Here is a 26,835-nt window from a genome sequence, read left to right as displayed (position 1 = left end):
GATATACTGTAGAAATGCTCATTTTAAAATTTCACCCCTTTTTTAGTTCCCCTTAAGTGGAGTTTCAAAAAACAAATCACCTATGTTTCTTTACTTTTACAGGAGATTCCAAATACCAATTTCTACGTCTATAACATTTACGTTTCTGAGATATACTGTAGATATAGTCTTTCTAAAAATTCACCGCAAATTGTCACTCCTGTTTAACCCTCATTAATTAGATTTTCCAAAAAGAAAATAATACGTGTTTCTTTATTTTCAAAGGAGATCCCAAATACAAATTTTCAGGTCTGTAATGTCTTCTGTTTCTGAGATATAAGTATCCTCTTTTAAGGGATTCAACCGCTTTTTCACCCTTTTTCTTCTCTCCTATTAGGATTTTCCGAAAACAAAAAATTATTTTCCTTTATTTTAAAGGGGATTCTAAATACCAATTTTTACATCTGTACACTTTAAAAGTTTCGAAATGTATATTCACTCATTTTAAAATTCGTCCATTTTTTCAACCCCCCCTCCCGTTAATTGGATTTTCCAAAAACAAAAAAAAATGTGTTCCTTTATTTTTAAAGGAGATCCCAAATACCAATTTTCAGGTCTTCATTTTCTGAGATATAAGTATCCTCATTAAAGGCATTCAACCCCTTTTTCACTCCTTTTCACCCCTGCTATTGAGATTTTCCGAAAACAAAAAATATGTGTTTCTTTATTTTTTATGAAGATTCTAAATACACATTTTTACATATGTAAACTTTCAAAATTTTGAAATATTCATACACTCATTTAAAAAATTCACCCCCCTTTTCACCCTCCCATTAATTGGATTTTCCAAAACCAAACAAATACGTGTTTCTTTATTTTTAAAAGAGATCAAAGGTACCAATTTTCAGGTCTGTAATATCTTCAGTTTCTGAGATATAAGTACCGGTATCATGATTAAAGTCATTCAACTCTTTTTCACACTTTTTCACCCCTTTTATTGGGATGTTCCGAAAACAAAAGAGTACGTGTTTCCTTATTTTTAAGGAAGATTCTAAATACCAATTTTTACATCTGTAAACCTTTAAAGTTCTGAGATATAGATACACTCGTTTTAAAATGTCACCCCCGTTTTAACCCCCTTAGCGATGGGATATCCAAAAATTCTCTCTTAGCAAGCACCTACATCTTAATATGAATGTATCTCCAAAATTTCATTTCTTTATGTCCAGTAGTTATGGCTCGGTGATGATGAATCTCTCAGTCAGTCAGTCAGTCAGTCAGTCAGTCAGTCAGTCAGTCAGTCAGTCAGTCAGTCAGTCAGTCAGTCAGTCAGTCAGTCAGTCAGTCAGTCAGTCAGTCAGTCAGTCAGTCAGTCAGTCAGTCAGTCAGTCAGTCAGTCAGTCAGTCAGTCAGTCAGGACAAGTTATTTTATATATAGAGATTGAGTTATTAGGACATAGTTAGGTAATGCATACAGATATATGGAGTAAATAGAGTTAGAAAGATGTGCAGGGGAAAACATGAAGAGCAAAGAGGTGATGAAAGGAGGAGGAGAAGTGAACAAGTGAGTTAAGTAGAAGGTGGAGATTGTCGAAGGAAAGTGGATGTGGTGAAAAAGAACTAGGTGGTGGTGAGTTAAAGTGGAAATTGGAAGTATGAGGTTGGGGAGGAGGGGCTGACTGGGGACGCTGACGATGAGAGGGAGGTCGGTTCAAGGGTTGAGGAGGAGAGCGGGAATGTTCAACGCGATGATGGTGGCCGTAGAGATTCCATCCTAGGTTGTTGAGGCGTTGTGTGGACTCAGGTGCCAGGAGATGGAGGCGCAGCAGGTATGTAGATCCATCGGCGTTGAAGATCCGGGGGCGCGTTGTACCAGAAGTCCTGATTGGCGAAGGTCGTGGACGATGAGGTCAGATGGGAGATCGGGGTCGACCCTCGTATGACGCAGCTGTAAGTTGTCCTTTGTTCTGACTGTGGTGGCGGCGACGATAGGCGATGTGCTGGAGTGGCGTTAGTTTCCTCGGCAGGCAGCTGAGGCTATGCGGTTTGTTGAACAGGGGGAGGAGAAGGAGGGGGAGGAGAAGGAGGGGGAGGAAACATCATTAAGGGAAAAGGATGGGACAGTACGGTACTTGTAATTAGGAATGTTGTGTGCAGAAGTGGTGGTGGCGGTGGCAGTAGTGGTGGCCATGATTGGGGACGAGGAGGGAGAATTCCAAGGTAGGGATGGTTAGCGGTATGGAGGAGTTGTTGTTGCTGCAGGCGAAGTAACTGATGCATGCGTTTCTTGAACGGTGGCGGGGAGCTGTGCCGTGATGTGTTGGGGAGTAGTTATCACTTGATGAAGACAATGGCGGATCAGAGCTCCATGATGAACAAGGCGGTCGCTGTCAGCTGAGGAGGGCAAATACAGCAGGACGTCTTCTGCAGGTTCTGAGCCGTCGAGGAGCCTGGAGGCATAATGGAAACCAGATGGGCGATGGTCATGCAGAATGTCCTCGTCCGGGATGACTAGGGTGACATCACAAACTATACAAGTGACCATAGTAGGAAGGCCAACCTCCAACTCGGTGCCAGTCTATTTGCTTTATAGTGTCGGCGGGGTGCGAAGTAAAGATGAGGCGTCACCTAGCCGAAAAAGTAATGTCAGAGTTCCCATATTTCGTGGTGCAGCGTGTCAAAATTTGGATTGAATATGTTCTTGACGAACACATATATATCTACCAACGGTGATTGGTTGATAGGTAATTATAGTGTATTTTCTTTTTCACTCTATCTTCGTGGCTTATCATGTTGCGTGGGGAGGAGTTACACTTTCCAAGATCAATACATCACATGACGAACTGCCGTGGACTACCTACACTCGATGACGTTAGGTCTGAGTAACTGAAAACGAAAGGTTTCGTAAAGGAACGTTCATTTGAGCATGCTTCTCTGACTCTGGTGTATCTGAGAGGACAAATCGCTTCTTGTGTTAGGAAATCATAGTGCGGCCCCGTGGTGTAGGGGGCAACGCGTGCCTATCATTCGGTGGTCCCGGGTTCGATTCCGGCCGGGTCAGGGGTTTTTAAAATTTAATGATTAATATCCCTGGCCTGGGGACTGGCTGTTTGTGTCTTTCCTCACATACAACTCTCTACACTTCCGCCATTCTAATTACACGCAGGTTCATATCATATTGTGCAAGAAAAGGCAGAAGATCCACAGTGGTCGACGCCCCAAAAAATAGAATTTTAAAAATAAAAAATAAAAAATAAATGAATAGGCAATCGTACTTGAAATATTGCCCGTGTTTTAGACATCGTGCTCTTCCGTACAACACATTACAGGCACTTTTCAAAATTGTTCATTTATTGATACAAACACATTTTTCACAGGATGTTGACTAAATTGATGGCAGAACTTAACAAATCCAACAGAACTGAATGTCACATTGGGGATAAAAAGCTGGAATAGGTAGATAATTTCAGTATTTAGGATGTGTGCACTACCAGGATGGTAGTATAGTAAGTGAGACTGAATCAAGGTGCAGTAAAATAAATGAAGTGAGCTCGCAGTTGTGATCAACAGTATTATGTTCCCGGACGAAACCATCATTACATCGGTCTGTTTTCAGACCAACTTTGCTTTACGGGAGTGAAGGGTGGGTGGACTCACGATACCGTAATCATAAGTTAAAGGTAACAGGCATGAAAGTAGCGAGAATGATTGCTGGTACAAACAGGTGGGAACAATGACAGGAGGGTACTCGAAATGAGGAGATACAGGATAATTTAGAAATTAAGTTGATGGCTGAAGTTGTATGCATAAACTGACTCCGTTGGTGAGGTCGTGTGAGGAGAAAGGAGGAAGGTAGGTTACCTACTCTGTTATGAACGCTAACATAAGCATAGGGAGAAAAAGATGTAGTTAGACTCAGTTTCTAGCGATTTAAACATGAGAGGTATAGAACTAAATGAGGCCACAGAACTAATTACGAATAGATGATGGCGGCGGCGATTGGTAAATGCACAGAGACTTACAGACTGAACGCAAAAATCCTCCTATAATGAAGATGTATGTATTTTAATTACGCGAAATGTATGTATGTTTTAATTGTCTATAACATTATTAAAAGAATACGTTATCGAAAATAATATCGATAGTCTATTTATGTTATGAAACACTTAACATGTCCCAGAAACATCAAAGTTCACTTGAAGGGGTGAAATAAGGAAGGAACTGATTAAAAATGTTGGTCAAACTAATCTGAGATGGTCATTTCACTTCTGAAGTGGAGACTCGACCAGTGATAGAAAGAAACTCAATATCGCTATAGTACTAAAGCAATTGCAGGCTATTGGGTTTAGAGTGAGTTGAAGAAATGAAACATTTCTCGAAATCATTGCTTCGTGTCCCGCTCGTTCACCTGATTCCACACCACTTGATTTCTTTTTGTGGGGCCATGTAAAAAGCCTTGTATGTAAGACACCTCTCGAGACTGAAAAGGATCTTTAGCCAAAAATTCTTGCAGACTGCGAAGCTGCTCAAATGACAACCTGGACGTTCGAACGGGCACAGTCAGAACTTCGTGCGACGATGCCATGCCTGCATTGAAATGAAATGGCGTATGGCTTTTAGTGCCGGGAGTGTCCGAAGACATGTTCGACTCGCCAGGTGCAGGTCTTTCGATTTGAGCACCCGTAGGCGACCTGCGCTTCGTTATGAGGAGAAAATGATAATGAAGACAACACGCTAACCATTTAGCCATGGAGGCGGACATGCCTGCACTGACGCAGGGGGACGCCTTTTCGAACATTTTTTTTTTTTTTTTTTTTGTAAATGGAGGAGTTCGTGAAACTTGTGCAGGTAAACGGGCTTAAAATAGTAATATGTTACTTTACCTCAAATTCAGCAATTTGGCATCCTCCATCATGCCTGAAAGTTTGTAAAATCATCACAGGTACACCATGTATTTGCTTCATTCCTTCCTATCTGTAGATTCCACAGTACAGTACAGTAATAATAATGTATTAAATTTCGCTATTCAGTATCCCACCATGTATTTCTAAACAATGGTTCAGTAAATGCCCTACAGTTCATTTCAATTAATTGACAAACAACACAAATACATAACGAACCCTTTGCCTTTTATGGGTGGTTTTTTTGTATGTTGGCATGACCAAAGGTGATATTTCCAAACTGTTTATTTAAATGTATCACGGCAGACTACGATTTTTTTTTGCATTGGTTCCCATGATACCGCACATGCAGAATTCCAACGGGACATTTCTGGGAGCTTCAGCGATATGAATTGTCTACCGTACAGTAAGCTCACATCACATGAATTTACACTTGTTTAGAGACAAAGTTTAAAATTGTACGTACTTGTATTTGCATTACAGTCACTAATACAGGAATTTAAAATATGAGAGAGATTACTTTAGTTGTAAAATTAACGTGTACTTTACATTTCTTGATACATAATGTATAGAAATTGTGACATTTTCAAGTGTTTTTCCATTAAAATGATTGTATATCAGTGGGTGAACACCAGTAACTTATTTTCAACATGTTACCTCACATCTCACGCAATGAAACTGGTTTATGTTTTCATCTTCATTTAGGATAATCATTTCTTCTTTTCTCGATCTTGACCAACATAAGGACACGTAACATAAAATTCATTTTCGTTTGATTTCAAACTGTTAGCATGATTACAAATTTGTTCTGTGAGTCAGGAGTTATCCATCTTTATTACGCGACCAAAGAATTAACTCTCTCCTCTTCGTGATCGTATTGGCCAATCTTTCAGCTTCTTTATTTTCTTAGACGCCCATCTTTCTTTCTGTGTCTGAACTCCCCTTTATCAGTCTTTTATTGGCCCCAGACGTTTTTTGGTCGATTGGTAAGCTTTTACTATTTCCTCTCCCTTGATATATTCGCTTCTTTGTCTACATAATCAATTTCAATTAGTTTGCCCTTGTACATGCATTTCTCTACTCTGTCGTTTTCTCCATACATTGTAGGGTGTTTTACCTCAATTTTTGTTATAAATTTGGTCTTCTGAAAAAATATCTGAAATCATAGGCCCTATTCACTTTTAATTTATGTTCCATGTCCTTTCTCTACCTTTATTCCTCTATGTTCGTAACAACAATCATTCTTACTACATTCAGCTTTGTTATATCCAGATCTTAAATCAGAGATCCAGTATCCATACAACCTTCCTAAGTCAGACTAAATGAACAAATATTGTGACAATAAGACCGAGTGGCGGCATGCTCCCAGGGCCATTGTTGGGAATTTAAAAAAAAAAGATTGAACTGTTGAGGATCGCGATGAGGATGATACTTAGAAGACAATTTTGAAGACTTCTAGAATGATCTGTAAGTGCTAACTGCAAGAATTATCCGCTGGCCTACATAACGATCAGACGCGGTGAGAGTAAGTGAGTCGAGGGTCCATCGCGAGTGGCTGCGAAGAATTTACAATCAATCAATCAATCAATCAATCAATCAATCAATCAATCAATCAATCAATCAATCAATCAATCAATCAATCAATCAATCAATCAATCAATCAATCAATCAATCAATCAATCAATCAATCAATCAATCAATCAATCAATCAATCAATCAATCAATCAATCAATCAATCAATCAATCAATCAATCAATCAATCAATCAGTCAATCAATCAATCAATCAATCAATCTTTCAGTGATCTTCAATTAGGGCTGCCGCCCAGGAGATAGATTCTCAATTTACTGTTTACCTAGCGTTTTATTAAACATTTTTAAAGAATTTGGAAATTATTCGAACATTTGTCTTGATGATTTATTCCAGTTCCTTACTCCACGGCCTGTAAATTTATATTTGTCACGATTTGTCCTCCTGAATTAAAACTGTATATTCCTGCTTTCAAAAGCTCCACTCATGCTTATTCTCCTACTTATGTCATTCCAGCCGTCTCTCAGCTGACAGCTCGGAACATATCACTTCGTCGAGCAGCTCGTCTCCTTACTCCCAGATATTCTCAGTCCGAAGTTTGCAACGTTTTCTTAACACTACTTCTTTGTTGGCAATTGCTGAGAACAAATAATTCTGCTTTCATTTGAAATGTTTGCAGTTCTCGAATCAAGTAGTCCTGGTGATGGTCCCATACACTGGAGTCTGCGGTCTTACTAGGAATTTCTAGGCCCTTTCCTTTACAACCTTCCTACAACCCCTAAGCACCCTCATATCCATGTGAAGAGATTTGTAACCTCTCTTAAATACCTCGTTAGTATGATTACCCCAGTGAAGATCATTCCTTATACTGCATTAACACCTACGCACTTACAGTGTTCCCCATGAGGTACTATCACAGCATCTACACAGTAATTAAATCTGAGAGGGCTTTTCTTCTTGGTGAAACTTACAACTCAACTTTTCATCCCATTTACATTCATGCCATTATTTGTTGTCCACCTCACAACATAGTTTAAGTCCCCCTTCAGTCGCTCATAATCCTGCAATTCATTTACTACTCTATACAGTCCCTTACTCATATCAATTACCTGTATAAGAAAACATGGAGGTCCAATAATACCGCCCTGAGGGACCCCTTCTTAATCATAATGGATCACATAATGCTTCACGCACTCTAGTTTTCTATTTTCTAAAAATGCCAGTGACGAGACATTCGGGTATGCGTCACTGAGGATTAAAATGGTGTTCATTACAAGACGTACGCTGAGTTCTGAGGCGAACTGTTCTGGAGACGACACTGCGCTGTGAGAGGCCGTATTAGAGAACAGGAGTTCGGTGAGCCAAAAGGCTGTGTGTTTGATCACGTTCTTGGCTACGATCTGTGACAAGTGCAAAATGCGAACGCGAGTGAACTTGTAATTAACTGGAAACGATGGTTCAATAAATTGTATCGATAGTGGAATATGCTGCCTCTCTGTGGTATGAATTAAGTTTTAAGAGCCCTTACAGTCATCCGTGATATATTTGTATTATTTAATGCTAAAAGTATGCCTGTGAGGCCAGTCCCATGCTGTATAGGTAAGCTGACTGATTGGCAATCGTCCTGCTGGACCACACCTCTTAATGAATATTAATAATAGTATTACAATGTTATTCCTTTGGTCTCACCAACTTTGTTTACGACCTTAGCAGACGCTGAGATGCCAGAATTTTGTCTCCCATGAGTTGTGTTACTTGGCAGTAAATTAACCAATACATGGCTGGTGCACTTGTGCACCTTCAAATACACTGACTGACAGAGCAAATGCAACACCAAGAAGGAGTGGTCAGAACTTCATGCCAATTGCAGGGTAGACTGACGTCACTGAGGTATGCTCATGATGTGAAATGCGCCGCTGTGCTGCGCACGTAGCGAACGATAAATGGGACACGGCGTTGGCGAATGGCCCACTTCGTACCGTGATTTCTCAGCCGACAGTTATTGTAGAACGTGTTGTCGTGTGCCACAGGACACGTGTATAGCTAAGAATGCCAGGCCGCCGTCAACGGAGGCATTTCCAGCAGACAGACGACTTTACGAGGGGTATGGTGATCGGGCTGAGAAGGGCACGTTGGTCGCTTCGTCAAATCGCAGCCGATACCCATAGGGATGTGTCCACGGTGCAGCGCCTGTGGCGAAGATGGTTGGCGCAGGGACATGTGGCACGTGCGAGGGGTCCAGGCGCAGCCCGAGTGACGTCAGCACGCGAGGATCGGCGCATCCGCCGCCAAGCGGTGGCAGCCCCGCACGCCACGTCAACCGCCATTCTTCAGCATGTGCAAGACACCCTGGCTGTTCCAATATCGACCAGAACAATTTCCCGTCGATTGGTTGAAGGAGGCCTGCACTCCCGGCGTCCGCTCAGAAGACTACCATTGACTCCACAGCATAGACGTGCACGCCTGGCATGGTGCCGGGCTAGAGCGACTTGGATGAGGGAATGGCGGAACGTCGTGTTCTCCGATGAGTCAGGCTTCTGTTCTGTCAGTGATAGTCACCGCAGACGAGTGTGGCGTCGGCGTGGAGAAAGGTCAAATCCGGCAGTAACTGTGGAGCGCCCTACCGCTAGACAACGCGGCATCATGGTTTGGGGCGCTATTGCGTATGATTCCACGTCACCTCTAGTGCGTATTCAAGGCACGTTAAATGCCCACCGCTACGTGCAGCATGTGCTGCGGCCGGTGGCACTCCGGTACCTTCAGGGGCTGCCCAATGCTCTGTTTCAGCAGGATAATACCCGCCCACACACTGCTCGCACCTCCCAACAGGCTCTACGAGGTGTACAGATGCTTCCGTGGCCAGCGTACTCTCCGAATCTCTCACCAATCGAACACGTGTGGGATCTCATTGGACGCCGTTTGCAAACTCTGCCCCAGCCTCGTACGGACGACCAACTGTGGCAAATGGTTGACAGAGAATGGAGAACCATCCCTCAGGACACCATCCGCATTCTTATTGACTCTGTACCTCGACGTGTTTCTGCGTGCATCGCCGCTCGCGGTGGTCCTACATCCTACTGAGTCGATGCCGTGCGCATTGTGTAACCTGCATATCGGTTTGAAATAAACATCAATTATTCGCCCGTGCCGTCTCTGTTTTTTCCCCAACTTTCATTCCTTTCGAACCACTCCTTCTTGGTGTTGCATTTGCTCTGTCAGTCAGTGTATTACCGGACTGAGCCGGGATCGAACTTGACAGTTTGAGCCCTCTGCCATCTGAGCTCAGTGTTGCCAGATCCAAAAATAATATGTCGGAAGATAGAACAAGAAAAGTTCAGTAAATTTGGTCAAATCTTCGGACACTCTTATAAAAATATCATAGTTAATAATGATATAAGTATATCATTGAATACAGTATATTGTCGCTGGTTTGCCAAACCTGCGAATGGAACAAAGGTCTCCCTACCTGTTATTTCCCTTAAGACTGGTCACGCTTCTCCGCCACTAATTGATATGCAGTTCATCATAACAATTTCCATTGCGTTCATTTTCCTATGCGCGTGTGTAAAGGAAAATCAACCTTAAATATATGACAATCTAAGAGTGGGTAAATATTTCGAACAAACATACATTCCTACCGTACGGTACAGTAAGATTCAGTTTCCTTTACACACGCGCAAAAGAAAATGAACAAAACGAAAATTGTTCTGGTGACATGACCAACAGGTGGCGCTGGACGGCAAAAGGTTAGGTACAAATAGCCACACATGCTTTACATGACACGGAGTTTCCTTGACACTAAGTATGAGTGCTCAAACAGGTCAACAGATGGCGCGGGACAGCAACATGTCAGTGATGACGTACGAGAAACGTATACGGTATAAATTGAGTTTTCGAAAGAGAGTGTGTCAGATGCACCTGCATTCGCGGCTTGCTGACGTTACAAGAAATGGCATTGTTAGTGAAGTTTCAGTACTTCATTTTGGTGTCAAAAGAACTCATTTCATGCCATTCATGTGTGTCAATTATTACCACTGTACCTCCAATATTCCGTGAAGTATTGACTCGTCAGATGTTAACGGACTGTACGGTTACTCTGTATATTCTAGATTCTTTTGTCTGTCTGTAACACTTAGAGCAATAAAAGGCATAATTACCCCAAGTGACAGCACCAAGGGTCTGACCGTGTACCAAAGGCACGGTTCAGATACGTGGAAACGTGCTAGACAAAGACAAATTAAAGAAAAAAAAGGGCACTTACCATGAGAAAATAAAACAGGGCCCCCAAAGGAGCGGATAAAATACACCTGGTCATATCAAATTATCACCCCTTTTAAAGGAAAACACCAACACCTTGGGGAACAAGATATTTAATCAGGATAATCAAGTGATAAACAAATAGGAAGGAATATCCTCGCTGGAAAATAATGAAATTAAAAATTTAAAAATATTTAAACTCAAACCAAAACCCTACGGTCGACCGTTTATAAAGAAAATAATTATTTAGTTCTTGAAAGACTTAGCAAGATAATGTAGATTTATGAAACCCCTCATGAACTCTCAAGTTTTCTTACAACCAAAGGTTTTCTTGGTACAGTACAAAAGTTTTTTTTAACATCCTTTCAACCGTGAGAAACAACCTTGACAGAAACAGTTTTTGATATTGATACTGAAAACCCCTTTTTAGGATGTGTCAAACGACCCCCTGCAAGGATGGGTAGGTATTACGTGCACTTTTCAAGAAATTAAAATAATAATAATAATAAGCACCGAAACACCGGGAGGAAAAATGAGCAGAAGGGAAAATTAAAATCTCAAAGAAAAATTAAATGGACCAAGGAAATCCGCGGAGAAGGTAGAATTCATCATCGGCACATCAAATACAAATCATCAATCCCATCACAACAACATCAACAACATTAGCATTCCCATGGCAACGACCAACAAACGGTCAAGGGAAGGAAGGGGCCAATCACAGGCCGCAAACAACAATAGGCGAAAACTAACAAAGGGCCAAGAAAACAGACGCAGAAAATAACCCCAAAACCCAAAGGGAGAATAAAATTAAGTTAAATTAAAATAAAATCAACCAGAGAAGCAAGTAAGAAAGGTACTGGGACACACTGTACACGTAACACCCACATCCCTGAAGCGACTCGCTTGTTAAATTATTCCAGTAAAATGATAGCCTTTATCACAAAACCTTTAGGCCTAGAAAGGTTATTAATTAACACTAGGTTACCCAATTACGTTTTCGAAGAATCCAAAACGTTCTTTCACACAGTACGCAAGCCCCAATTTAACAGACATAATTACATATGGTATAAGTTCCAATTAACAAGCCGAAAATATGAAATTCCACAAGGCAAGACTTAGTCTTTAGATGACGCCAGTTACGTAGTGTGGCACACACTTTCTTCACATAGGAAAATTTTCAGGTCTTTCACCAAAAATCAGTAAAGGTTTAGTTGCAACAACACTTACAGTTTCATCCAGTTGGAAGGTTGTGAGGACGGCTTCGGTAGAATATGCTACTTACTTACTTAAAAAAAACATAACATGCAAATTCCAGACGAGGAATAATAAAGCAGAACAACTTGCAGAGATCCCCAGGGCAAAAGCCCCACGTATGTAACCTTAGCCAGGCTCGAACATTTTCGGAGAAATGATCTCCTTACGGAGAGAGAAGCCACACACGTCCATCTCTTCCTTTCACCAAACAGCAATGGCGACTTCCCGAGATTCCGCAGTGCCGGCCCCAACGATCACATGTGCGCAGAGGGCAAACGCCTGAGTGGTAACGTAGCTCGCGAGGTAGTACATACCTACGCCACTAGAGTGCAGGAGAATACAGTCAGGCACCGAAGGACGTGCATACAGACAGCCGGGCAATAAGTTTTGAAAAGAAGAAGTAAAGAAGCGGCGAACCACTTCTAAGGACACAGTTTTTCCACAGCCATGAGGCCAGTTTCGAAAATATTTCCCAAGAGGGAAAAATTGTTACGCAGGTAACAGTCTTCCTCCCCGAAACTTGACATGTCCCACACATGTTTACCATCATAAGGCGGTGGTCTAGAAGCAAACAAAGTTTTTGGTAGAACAGTCCGAATGTGAAAATGACCACCAATCGCCAGCCTCAGTTTATGCACCACCAGCAGAACGAGTCCAACAGTCACTAAGAACCCAAACACATGTGATTTAAATTAAAGAAACAGTACAGTTCACTTAGACGACACCAAATGTCTAGCCACTTTCAATAATAATGGAGTTCCATGCACCAAACTGTGCAACACCCAAGTCGCAGGCAAATTATTAATGGTCCAGATCACAGGGAACACTTATTCTCTAGATTTCTTGCTAAACTTTAATGCGAACTATTATCTTCCGCAAGTTCGTATGCGTCATCTGATCGGAGGTTACGCTACCTTGTGGTAAATACACACCTTTAGGTAAAGTTCATAACTATTTGCTTTCAGAACATTAGACCTTCTAGGTCTTAACTGCACCAGATCACATACCTAGACTTAAATTACTACATGTTTGTTAACTTTGTAATATTATAGGACTTGCGTTAGATAAGAAACGCCTTCATTTGGTTTCCACCCTTGGGTTTGGATGGTAACGACAACCCCAAAAAAGGAAAAACGCCCAGAAAGGGGAGGGAAGAGAGAAAACAACATTGGTGAGCGTAAAACACAATCACAAGATCCAAGCGGAAAATACTTAACCTAACCTTAAACTAGATTAACATGACTTAAGATTACGGTATGGCACAGGAACAGAATACGATAATTATTTAAACAATCCATACCCAAAAAACAAATTACATTACATTTAAGGTATCATGCCAACAAAAATATATAGGCAAGGATACAATTTTCAATACACAAGAAAAACAATAACCTAGGAAACCAAGATGGTTATCTCCACAAAACACCTTTCAATGCATACAACCAATCCTACCAGGATGGCTACACAATAACGTCACCATTGACAAACAGAAACCAGGAGGCAAACGTTACATAGCCCAAAAACTTACAGACAAGCACCAACTCAAGGGTGCTGAGTGATTGCAATAACAGAAAAGCTAAGAGAAACGCCCTTCCATACATAATATTACGAAATCAAGACCCAGACCAAGGAAAAGGATGTTGAAAAACGTTACACAGAACTACAAGTTAATTAAGCTACAACCTCCCTTAAATTAAATTTAAAACGGAATAGAACCACCAATCAGAGAGCCAGTTAACAAGACTTAAACCCTTTAAGTACATGCCCAAGGACAAGAAATAAATTTAGCAATAAATCAATTTTAATACCACGTATACATTCCATGCAAAACCCAAATAAACAAGAAACAGGATTGGATATACTTTACCCTTTTTTATATTACCTTTAAGAGAATCTCCCAGAAATAGGATACTAGGTAAGAATCAAAATTCATGGGTTACAGTAAATAATTACTCAAGACAAGATGAATGTACAGGCTGCGGTTGGAGACTTCAAGATCTTTCAGATGGAGGGTACGCGTATAGTTGGTCATCAGCAACGAGCCAAAAACACCACCAAGCAAAGAGTAATAGGAGGGTAGCAGAGGTTATGAAACACAATCTTTAACACCATGATGAAACGGGACAGAAATTGGCAGAAAGGAAATAGGAGTGTTACCCCATCTAAAAACACATTTCTCACAATTTTACTGCACATACAAAAATATACCTTAAGCAAGGGCGACTCAATCAATTAAAAGGTTCAATAAAGCACCTCAATCAAGCCAACGCCTTTGAATATGGGAGCACAGATCTGACAAGATTCCCTACCGGCTATCCACCAGAAACCTCGGACAAATCCAGACTAGAACAAGGTGATATCCGAGACTCACGCTGTGGCCACTCAGTCACAGGTAGCTCGCCAACAATAGTACGAGGGAAATAAGATATGAAAGGTAGGTCACGAACCAGGTAACTAGAAAACACTCCAAATAACAGAGAAATAAGAAACACCACCAAACAAACACATCACCAGATAGTGGGAAGGTTTCAGTGCCGCCTATGAAGCGCCAGCTGATCCCATACTCAACTGGAGCACCGTAGGACGACAACCGATGATGAACGATAGCCAAGGTTTTCAAACACTTCAGAAGGAAAAGGACCAATAGGCTGGCAGGTTATTTCGAGAAGAACATTATAGTATAGGATAATTGCATGATTACGTCAGATTACTAGGGTATGCAGAGAATTAAAATTAAAAATAGACCAGGTCGTACAGAAATCACACATTATATGCAAGCAGATAAGACACACCTACAGAGAGTAGTAAATCCATGCCAGGGTTTATTTCCCAATCTACCGGGACACAGGGTAAATTAAAGGCAACACCGCCCATACCGAAGCGCCATAATAAGTAACCAATACTACGACAACAATACAACAAAAATGGACCACAACGGACATGCGTTAGCTAAAAGGGAGGAAAACAGCAACTTCCCTCAACAACATGTCGTGAAGCCGTCCTTCTACCTCACAAGGCAAACCTAAAACCAAACCACGGTACCGTTTACAACATTACTAAGACAGGACCGAAACCAAAACCTACAAGGCACGAAAGGAGACCGCACTCCTCAGGTTCAGGATCCATTAGTGCAATACGTGCAAAACACCACAATAACAATAGACTGGGCAGGACGACATGGAGCTACAACTCGATTAAATAACATACTACAAGAATAATACACCACTTAGAGACAAAACCAGGGAAGTAAGGACTTCAGAAGAGGATAGAATTAATACCACTTGCAAGCAGAAATACAATAAGAAACCACCTAGTTAACTGCCACAACCAGGAAGGAAAGCCCAAAGAAAAATTTACCAAATTAGGTTAGCCGGGGCAGGTTTTTTTTTTAAACCAACGGTACAAGAATGATTAGGAAAGGATAACTCAGTAAACCGGGAATTCACAACAGATAACAGAAATGCCCCAGAGAAGGACATCAGAGCACTCGCAACCTAGGGAATCGTGTCACCAGAAATTGGAGATAGAAGGCAGTGAAGACTGTGAAGTCCATGCCGTAGAGACAAACAACCAACCACCACCAATTCCAATTTACAGAGTTCCGCCATTGCCATTACCCACATCCAATCCAAAACATAACCAACAGGACCATAACACCGGGTATATTCAGATCCTAGTCAACTTACACCAACAAGGAAACCAAAAGCTAATTCGTTTCAACAAAGCACACCTAACAAACCACAATAGGAATAGATAACCGAAATATTACCCGCAAGGAAACAGATAACAAGAACTAGGGCCAAAGACAAAGACAGGGCAAGATAAATAGGGGTTAGGAGACTAACAAATTTCCTACCGGATTAACAACAACGCACAGAGCAGAAATTGCCCAGAATTTTCCAAATGAGTACCAAACCAAGACAACAGCAGTACAAGAGCCAATAAATAAATTTATTATCAAAATTTTGCAAACGTAAATGATCAGGATATAATCGAATTATGATAGACGGAGAGACCTGCACCCAGACCCAAAGAGTAGTTAGATATTAACAATTAAGAAATTGGGTGCCAATAGAGCAAGAGAAAGTACACACATTTCTCGCAAACCGCAATTACCTTTTCAAAATACAATGTTTAGAACAAGTACACGCTAGAAAGTACTACATGGTCATGCCAAGAATCACCGGAGGCGTGAACGCAGTAGATAAGGTACCAAAGCTTAAACACATGGTAAAAATTCTCACCCAACTAAGCAACCATGGTTGACAGGGAAAGAAGTTAAGTACGACAAGCAACACCAAAACTCCTCAAAATAAATAGAGCACACGAGAAAAGGGAGAAAAATATCACATGATTAAATTCACACTAGACCAGAATAATTACATAATAACCCACGGAGACCAATCAAATTTGCTCACTGAAAGGTAGCTCTCATCCGCAAGTCCAAACATGCGTTAACCTGTTTTTAACTGGGACAAATGAACCCGTCTAATCCTCTTGGCGATGGGGTCACTCACCAGAACCGACACCGGAGATAAAAACTGTAAAATAGTACAGGGACCATGATACCGAGGAGCAAGTTTGGCTGAAAACTTGTTAATAGCCTTGCTAATGGGATAGGTCTTGACAAAAACTTGATCTCCAACCTTCAACCTAGGTGACTTTCTACCCTTGTTATACTTAACCCTGCCTTTCTCATAGGATACTGACAACTTCTTCTTGGCTTCATCCCAGATTTTCAGAACGTCATTTGGTTTAGACAAGTCTGGAAGAAGATCATCAATGCCCAGAACATTGGATATAGGGGAGTACGGGGTGTAGCAGAACATAAGTGACATGGGGGTTTTACCATGAGTTTCGTGTGTGGCAGAATTGAAAGCATGAGCCAACCAGTGCAGGCAAGAGTCCCACTTGGATTGGTTATTGTGATGATATGCAATTAGAGCAGATTTGAGATTCCTGTTCATCCTCTCGGCATAAGAAGGGTTAGGATAGTATGGGGTAGTGGTGACATGGGAAATGCTCAGCTCAAAAAGGTACTTCTTAAACAAGTGACCAGTGAAAGCACTGGCATTATCAGAAACCAGAAACTTGGGGGGGCCGAAGGATGCGAAGATAGAATTAAGGCAACTTATAGTCGCACGAGCAGTCGTAGATCTAGTGGGGAAAATCCAAGAGAATCTAGAAAACGCATCAATAGCAACGAAGATATGAGTGTTTCCCAAGGTAGAGCGAGGGAGCGGACCAACGAAATCGATGAATAACCGTTCCATAGGGCGAGAAGCTTGTGAAGAAGATAATAGACCTTCACGGTTGTTCAAACTAGGTTTGCTGATAGAACAAATATTACAGGACCTAATCATGTTTCGGATATCACCATCCATTCTTTTCCAAACGAAGAACTGTCTAATTTTCTGCTTAGTTTTAAAGGTGCCTAAATGGCCACCAATGCGACAAGAGTGATAGTACTTGAAGATGATTGGCACTAAAACCTTGGGTACAACAATTTTGAAATTAGTGTCCCTTCGACCTTTACAGCATAAGACACCCTTCACCAAAGAATAAGGTTTAACCACAATACCATCACTAATTTTGTCGATGATTTCTCTCAAATCAGGATCAGCCTTTTGATGATCTGCATACTCATGGTACAACAGAGGTAGGTCCGAAAGAATGGCACCCACACTAGCAATATTAGTTTCATCATATCCTTCAGCCTTAGATTTTTCATCAAGACCAAAACTCCCGTCAAACATTCTACTAAGGCTGTCAGCGATGACATTTTCCGACCCCCTAATATGCTTTACTTGAAAACTGAAGGCTGAGATCCTAAGCGCCCATCTAGTGATTCTGCCCGTTCTTTTGGGACGGTTCAAGACCCACGACAGAGCCTGATTATCTGTTTCCAGATCAAAATTTACATGTTCAATGAAAGGTCTGAATTTTTCAAGAGCAAACAGCACGGCCAAACATTCTAATTCATAGATGGAGTACTTACTCTCCAGATCATTGAGGATCCTAGACACATAGGCAACCGGTCTACGACCATCCTCATATTCCTGTAAGAGTACACCAGCAACAGCTTTTCCAGAGGCATCGGTTTGTACAATAAAGCGTTTACTAAAGTCGGGTATAGCCAACACAGGAGCATTTGACAAGGCAAGCTTCAGGGTCTCAAAGGCTTCTTGCTGGGAGGGGCCCCAGATGAACTTGACATCCTTACGTCTGAGATTATTTAGAGGAGCTGCTATCTCTGCAAAATTTGGAATGAACTTCCTGAAGAAGTTCACCATGCCCACGAAACGTGCGATGCCTTTGACATCTTTAGGGGGTTGAAAGTCCCTAATAGCCTGAGTCCTAGAGTGGTCGATGGAGACACCATCAGAGGAAACCACATGTCCAAGGAAAGACATACTCGGCTTAGCAAACGCTACCTTAGACAACTTAACAGTTAGTCCAGCTTTTCTCAAGCGATGCAGGACTTCTCTAACGTGTTCGACATGTTCTTCAAAGGAATTTGAGAAAATTACCAGGTCGTCCAGGTAATGAAAAACGAACTTGAATTTAATACCCGAAAGTATCGAATCTAACAGCCTCGTAAGAACGGCCGCACCACAAGAGATCCCGAACGGAAGTCTCAGAAATTCGTAAAGGTTCCAATCAGTAATGAAAGCTGTCAGTGGAATAGATGACTTAGACAACGGGACTTGGTAATACGCCTGATTGAGATCTAACACAGTGAAAAACTTGGCTCCTGAGAACCACCCAAAACAAGTGTGCAAATCCGGTAAAGGGATAGATTGCAAGATGATCTTGCGGTTCAAAGCCCTGTAGTCAATTACAGCACGATAGCCCCCAGAGGGTTTAGGTACTAGGAAAACAGGAGATGCATAGGGAGAAGTGGACGGTCTGATGACCCCATCGGCAAGCATCTGATCAATAATTTTTTTGAGTTCTAACATCTTAGGTGGTGAAAGACGGTAAGGAGGAGATCTAACAGGGGTGTTATCAGATAGCTCAATCTGATACTCAAGAACATCAGTAACTCCTAACTTGCTAGTGAAGACATCGGGAAATTGATGGCACAAGTCACGCACACTATTAGCCTGCTGATAATCCAGATGACTAAGATCCAACTGATCTATTTCGTTGTTCTCCCTAGGTAGCGCCCTACCTACACAAGAAACACTGAAGGTACCCAAAGGAGCATCAATAATATCGAATTTACAATGTGGAGAAAATTGAAAGTGAAATTTCCTAGCCTGGAGGTCCAAAATTAAACCAGTTCTTGACAAGAAGTCCGTACCTAAAATCATGCTACACGCTAGCTTTGGAGTTACCAAGCAAAGAACTTTCCAAGTAAAATTACCAATACGCAATTTCACATCAACGGACCCTAAAATTTTCGTATTATGCTTATTAGCCGTGACACATGCAACATTGACCTTCTTCAACTCAGGCAGTTTACAAGGGGACCTCATTTCATCATACCAATTAGCATCAATTAAGGTGACGACGCTACCCGAGTCCATAAGAGCAACAATGGGTTCATTATTCAGTTCCACTTTCGCGAAGGTACTTTTAGACTCAACCAAAGCAGAAATCTTATTGCATGCCCGCGGGCAAATAACCTTTTCAGAATCCACAAAAATTTCTGGCGCAAGCGATTCACCAGAATTACCATTAGGCCTTAGTCATTGACTGCGTTTTCGGAACGAAGTAGGGCAATTCTTTTTAAGGTGCTGCCTCGAGCCACACAAATAACAACAAGGACCAGAGCCACGCTTGACTGAGGGGCAAGCATTCCTAAGGTGATCACGTGACCCGCAATTATAACATTTTTTAGAAGACCCACTATCCCTAGTTTGAGGCAAAACAGGGTTCACAGTAGGAGGAGGGTGGCAGATAGGTCTTGCAGCATCTCCGTGCTTTACATCTTCAGCAAAGGTACACGCAGCTTCCAATTCAAGAAAATTAGTCGGACTCTTTGTGAGGGAGAGGTATGAACGATAGGCAGGGGAAATACCTTTCAGAATACGGGCCACCATTTCCTCTTCTGGCACCGAAATTCTAAATACCTTGCAATAAAACTGCAAGTCTAGTACATAGTTTAAAAGGTTTTCATGGAGCAATTGAGTCCGAAAGCAATACTGAGGAATCAAACTCTGCAATGCCAATGAAGGAATAAATTTATACAATACAAGTTCATGAAATTCCATAATGGTTAAATTATTTGAAATTGCTTCAGAAATTTCACGTTTCAAAATTCCCTCACAATGAGAGAATAGGGCACGGAAAATTCCCAAGTCATCGACAGAATACACGCTACCTGACTCTGTCATTTCTACCAGGAACCTCAGAAACCTGGTACATTCTTCAATAGAATTGACGGAGAAATTTTTAACTCCGTTGAAAAGATCCTTCAGTGAAGAGTGAGAGGGAGCACAATTTAAACCGGCTAACAAATTTTCAAGAACTGGGGAGGCAGCACAACATGAAGCTTGATTATTAAGTGAGGCATCAGCATGACTAGAAGGTAATGAGGTTTCCCTCTCAACAACTGATAAATTCTCCATATCCTTACTTGCTAGCATTATATCTAGTTCAGCAGAAATACTAGAAGCAATGGTCAACAGCTTTGTACTTTCAGAAACAAGACTAGGTTGGGGACACATAGTAATCAAATCTTGGATGCGGCCTAAATAATGCCACACCCTAGCCTTAAGTCTGTTAATCTGCCCCTTAGTGGGGGAAGTTTCAATGAATTCTTGTCTGACAACCTCTATCTCCGTGAGACAGTCAGTAATTAAATTTAAGGACTCACCAAAGTTGCAGCACATCTTTACAGAATCAAGATTAATAGGAACCTGGACATGCGATGTCAGCAAAGCAGCGCACTCGGCAACAGTATTAGCAGGATTGATACCCCTGATAGTGAGCTCATAAACTAGCTCTGATTTCCTGAGTTGGAATGGGAACAGCAGAGCCCTCGCCATAGTTGATGTACATGAAACAATAAATCAAAAAATAATTAATCCAAATAAAAGCGTTCCTTTCACAGTAAGATACTTTACAAGTTTCAGTTTTTTACACTCTTTGAAACCTCAAATAATTTAAAGTTCCCCAATGACCAGGTTTTTTAAAGGGACAATGCAAAAAAACTCAGGTGGTTGGCACAAACAAAATAGAAAAGCTTAATGAAAGGGAGATAAAGCATATAGTACACAGTGCCAAAATAAATTTAATGAGGATGCAACAGACCTACAGGTAGATCCAAGTAAGAGGCACACAAATCAATTAACTAAAGCTCTGCTACCACGAACTGTAACACTTAGAGCAATAAAAGGCATAATTACCCCAAGTGACAGCACCAAGGGTCTGACCGTGTACCAAAGGCACGGTTCAGATACGTGGAAACGTGCTAGACAAAGACAAATTAAAGAAAAAAAGGGCACTTACCATGAGAAAATAAAACAGGGCCCCCAATAGAGCGGATAAAATACACCTGGTCATATCAAATTATCACCCCTTTTAAAGGAAAACACCAACACCTTGGGGAACAAGATATTTAATCAGGATAATCAAGTGATAAACAAATAGGAAGGAATATCCTCGCTGGAAAATAATAAAATTAAAAATTTAAAAATATTTAAACTCAAACCAAAACCCTACGGTCGACCGTTTATAAAGAAAATAATGATTTAGTTCTTGAAAGACTTAGCAAGATAATGTAGATTTATGAAACCCCTCATGAACTCTCAAGTTTTCTTACAACCAAAGGTTTTCTTGGTACAGTACAAAAGTTTTTTTTAACATCCTTTCAACCGTGAGAAACAACCTTGACAGAAATAGTTTTTGATATTGATACTGAAAACCCCTTTTTAGGATGTGTCAAACGAACCCCTGCAAGGATGGGTAGGTATTACGTGCACTTTTCAAGAAATTAAAATAATAATAATAATAATAATAAGCACCGAAACACCGGGAGGAAAAATGAGCAGAAGGGAAAATTAAAATCTCAAAGAAAAATTAAATGGACCAAGGAAATCCGCGGAGAAGGTAGAATTCATCATCGGCACATCAAATACAAATCATCAATCCCATCACAACAACATCAACAACATTAGCATTCCCATGGCAACGACCAACAAACGGTCAAGGGAAGGAAGGGGCCAATCACAGGCCGCAAACAACAATAGGCGAAAACTAACAAAGGGCCAAGAAAACAGACGCAGAAAATAACCCCAAAACCCAAAGGGAGAATAAAATTAAGTTAAATTAAAATAAAATCAACCAGAGAAGCAAGTAAGAAAGGTACTGGGACACACTGTACACGTAACACCCACATCCCTGAAGCGACTCGCTTGTTAAATTATTCCAGTAAAATGATAGCCTTTATCACAAAACCTTTAGGCCTAGAAAGGTTATTAATTAACACTAGGTTACCCAATTACGTTTTCGAAGAATCCAAAACGTTCTTTCACACAGTACGCAAGCCCCAATTTAACAGACATAATTACATATGGTATAAGTTCCAATTAACAAGCCGAAAATATGAAATTCCACAAGGCAAGACTTAGTCTTTAGATGACGCCAGTTACGTAGTGTGGCACACACTTTCTTCACATAGGAAAATTTTCAGGTCTTTCACCAAAAATCAGTAAAGGTTTAGTTGCAACAACACTTACAGTTTCATCCAGTTGGAAGGTTGTGAGGACGGCTTCGGTAGAATATGCTACTTACTTACTTAAAAAAAAAAACATAACATGCAAATTCCAGACGAGGAATAATAAAGCAGAACAACTTGCAGAGATCCCCAGGGCAAAAGCCCCACGTATGTAACCTTAGCCAGGCTCGAACATTTTCGGAGAAATGATCTCCTTACGGAGAGAGAAGCCACACACGTCCATCTCTTCCTTTCACCAAACAGCAATGGCGACTTCCCGAGATTCCGCAGTGCCGGCCCCAACGATCACATGTGCGCAGAGGGCAAACGCCTGAGTGGTAACGTAGCTCGCGAGGTAGTACATACCTACGCCACTAGAGTGCAGGAGAATACAGTCAGGCACCGAAGGACGTGCATACAGACAGCCGGGCAATAAGTTTTGAAAAGAAGAAGTAAAGAAGCGGCGAACCACTTCTAAGGACACAGTTTTTCCACAGCCATGAGGCCAGTTTCGAAAATATTTCCCAAGAGGGAAAAATTGTTACGCAGGTAACATGTCTAGCATAAGATATAGAGCTTTCATAAATTGATATTTGCGTCCTATAGACTTAAAAAAAGATTAATGCTAAGGTCTTAATATCAACAATGGAATAAACATTTCATACTTTTCACTCAATACTCTAAGCTTCTTGCTTGTCTTCGCCGCCCTTATGATGTAGTTTTTTATCAATCGCAGGAACTCTGCTCCATGTTTGAAAACTTCGATCTCGAGAGCACTTTTAATATTACGTGGTCGGTCCTGTATTCGTATCTTAGTTTCGCCAGCTGGAATTTATGATTGTCTACATGAGGAAAACTCGTATCATTGGCACGTGGATGTCTCATTTTCAAAGCAATGTATTTTCTGCCCGCCCCCCTCCCCCCACCCAACCCCCGACGTCTCTTAAAACTGATAATAGCGGAAGAAAAACTGAGCATTTGTATTTCATTCAAGCACAATGAATGATAGTTATATCTGTTTACTTTAAACTGTGGAGTGAGAAAGGAGGACAACTCGAATTATTTCCAAGAAATTTCGTATTTCGTAGATTTTTATAAATCTTTCAGAATTTCGGAGGACCCGGCAAATATTGTATATATATCTGATCTTCCTAGGCTGGGTGAGTATTTAGTACCACGGGAAATTTTCAGCCTTTTTGTTATAAATGAATATGCTTTAATCATATTCACCATAGTATTAATGTTCACTATATTTTTTAACCTTGCCTTGGACCATATTACCTTGCCACGATGGGGAGGTTTACGCGTCTCAATGAAGTAGAGAGCAGAGCTATAGGTACAACCATATCTGATGGGTCCAAAGACAATACTATTCCTGTGTGCGAAAAGAAACATCTGGAGGCATTTGAGATGTGGTGGTGGAGGAAGACGAGAAACATCTCATGGTCAGAAATACTCACAAATGAAAAAATTAATAAAATAGGTGATAGAAACCTTTATTTTCAATAGTAAGAAAGAGAAGAGACCAAATATTGGCCATCTCTATAGGCACAATAGTCTTAAGTTCATGGTGTGGAAGGAATGATTCAAAGCAAGAGAGGAAGGCCTAGACTGCATTAGTCTAGAGAGACCAGAGAAAATGAAGGAGCGAGCTCATACGAGGAAATGTAGAAATTAATAGGTTATAGAGAGGAATGGAGGAGAGTAATTGCTGCCATCCATCTTCGGAATTGGAATTGAGATAAATAGTCCGTATATTAAATTTGTTTCAATAATTAGAACAGCATTTTCTTTCAAAAGATTTTTCAGGGGTCATAAATAAGTTGAATGATGATAATGATTGAATCTACCGGCATATCTTATAATTTAAAAAAATAAGGATAGTTTCAGAAACTGTTCATCTCGATCGGGAAAGAAGGCCGTATACCTCGAATTTTCGGCATTCATGCAGCAGAATTTGGTGTTGTAATATTCTGCATAATGTCTTGCATCTCCGTCTGAACAAACGAAACGAGGACTAGCCCGGATAATTTGCTTCACATATAATGGAGAGTTCAGTATTCGTACGTGTTGTATACCTTTCTATGGGAAGTTACAGCCTGCGTCTTATATCTGGTACCATCAAATCAACTCCAGTCCACTGACTTCCACTGTTGTCTGGAATAATGCCACCTGTCTTACGAAGATCCAGTGTTCTTGTTCGAGAGTTCAACAATATGTGTAAGAATCCTCTGCTACCTGTTCTAGACGACATACCAGCTCCTAGTCTCCTAAGACTGACTTCTCTAAAGATGTCCATCAACTTCAATGCTTCAGAAGAGTGAAAGGCCGTGGGGATAACTCTACTGACTTGGTCCTGCATAATATCTTCGGAGGCGATAAATTTGCTAACGTATCCCAACTGCCTTGTGCAACTTGGTCCAGACTGAACAGGATCAGAACAGGACACGGTAGGTACAGGGATTCTCTCCGCAAGCGGAAACTTTGTACCGTCTCCAGAATGTGATTATGCGGCCCCTCGCCGGACCATTCCCTACACTGTAAGTGAGTGTCAAATACGTGATTATCCAGGTAGATTGGAAGATTCCCTATCAACAACAGCGGAAGTACCGCAGTGGATTAAAAAGTTGGACATGCAGATAAGATAACAGATAACACTAATGCCTGAAGTGAATCAATGCTTTTTTTAATTGTGTGTATATTGTGTAGGGAAAGCAGGGACCTGTTGCAAAAAATAATTATTTTTTTATTAAGATAACATTAATTTATTTTGAAACAAAAACAGTGGGAAGATACTTTATAGTTTTGTCTATCAGAAACGCCATTTTAAAAATAATTTGTAAATAATAACGTGTCCCAGACTGACTGTTGAGATATGAGTGTCACCTATTGCAATGTATTCCGCTTGAGGGGTAAGTTGGAACAATGCATGTAAGATGGAGGCTTCATCACTGTTGAACAGTCTACGCAGATATAGCATGTTTTTTTAGCTCACATCCTATAATATCCCCTGTTTACAGTCCACAAAATGGTCCCCATTACTTACTTTTCTTTACTTGCCTAAAAGTATACACAACCATATAAAGATTTATTGAATTACGAATTACCTAGGTGTCGAGAAATACGATTAATACGAAGCGAAGCTTCTACTTTTATGTGACTGTTGGTATCGTGACCATAGACATCGGACCTCCAGTTTTACGTGGAATCCAAACCACACGGACGGGACTTTCCATTTCAGAAGTTCCATACGCATTGTTCGGAAATCGAACTGCGCCCGCCTTGATGAGCAACTAGCAGCTTCGCTACTCAGCTATCACTCTCACAAATGTGATTACAAGAGAGCTATTATTATATCTGTTAAGCAGCATATAAAACAAAAATCCCCATGGCACTACAGCCCTTGAAGGGCCTTGGCCTGCCAAGCGACCGCTGCTCACCCCGAAGGCCTGCAGATTACGAGGTGTCGTGTGGTCAGCACGACGAAGCCTCTCGGCCGTTATTCTTGGCTTTCGAGACCGGGGCCGCTATCTCACCGTCAGATAGCTCCTCATTTCTAATCACGTAAGCTGAGTGGACCTCGAACCAGCCCTCAGGTCCAGGTAATAATCCCTGACCTGGCCGGGAATCGAACCCGAGGCCTCCGGGTAAGAGGCAGGCACGCTACCCCTACAACACGGGGCCGGCATAAGCAGCATATAGTAGTATAAAACCGGGGTATGTTGTAACTCCTGCTGGAGTTAGTAGCAACGCCCGTAGCAAAGTTCCCCGTTACGCATTCTTTGACAGAGTTGGCGGTCGTTCACAAACAACAAAACTGAGGCTGAATAACTTGCAGTAGTTTTGAACTAAAATAACTTTCCGTTCGTCTTCAAATTAAACTAGGATAATAACTATAAACGGTATTATATACTTAATAAGATAACAAGGTTAGAAGAAGTTATTCGACAGGCAGTAAATTGACCAAAGACACTAGAAAATACAAAACGACTGGATTTTCTGATAATCGTACTCAAATTGAAGGTCTGGAGCAGTAGCATGGACTGACACAGTGTGGCAAAAACTGGCTGGAAATCTCCAAATGAAACGTAAGTGATGAAACTAACCATTGCCCCTGAATTCATTGTATAATTTCCTTGCCATACGCGAATAATAAATAATAATATAGTAAACACAATAAAATTTCCCTTACATACATGCAATATTGCACATTTAGGTGTGATGATAAACTCTGCGAATCCTCACTCAG

Source organism: Anabrus simplex, chromosome 5 (assembly GCF_040414725.1).
Source record: "Anabrus simplex isolate iqAnaSimp1 chromosome 5, ASM4041472v1, whole genome shotgun sequence".
Lineage (NCBI taxonomy): Eukaryota > Metazoa > Arthropoda > Insecta > Orthoptera > Tettigoniidae > Anabrus > Anabrus simplex.
The sequence above is the reverse complement of the archived record's forward strand: the minus strand, read 5'-3'. Positions refer to the sequence as shown.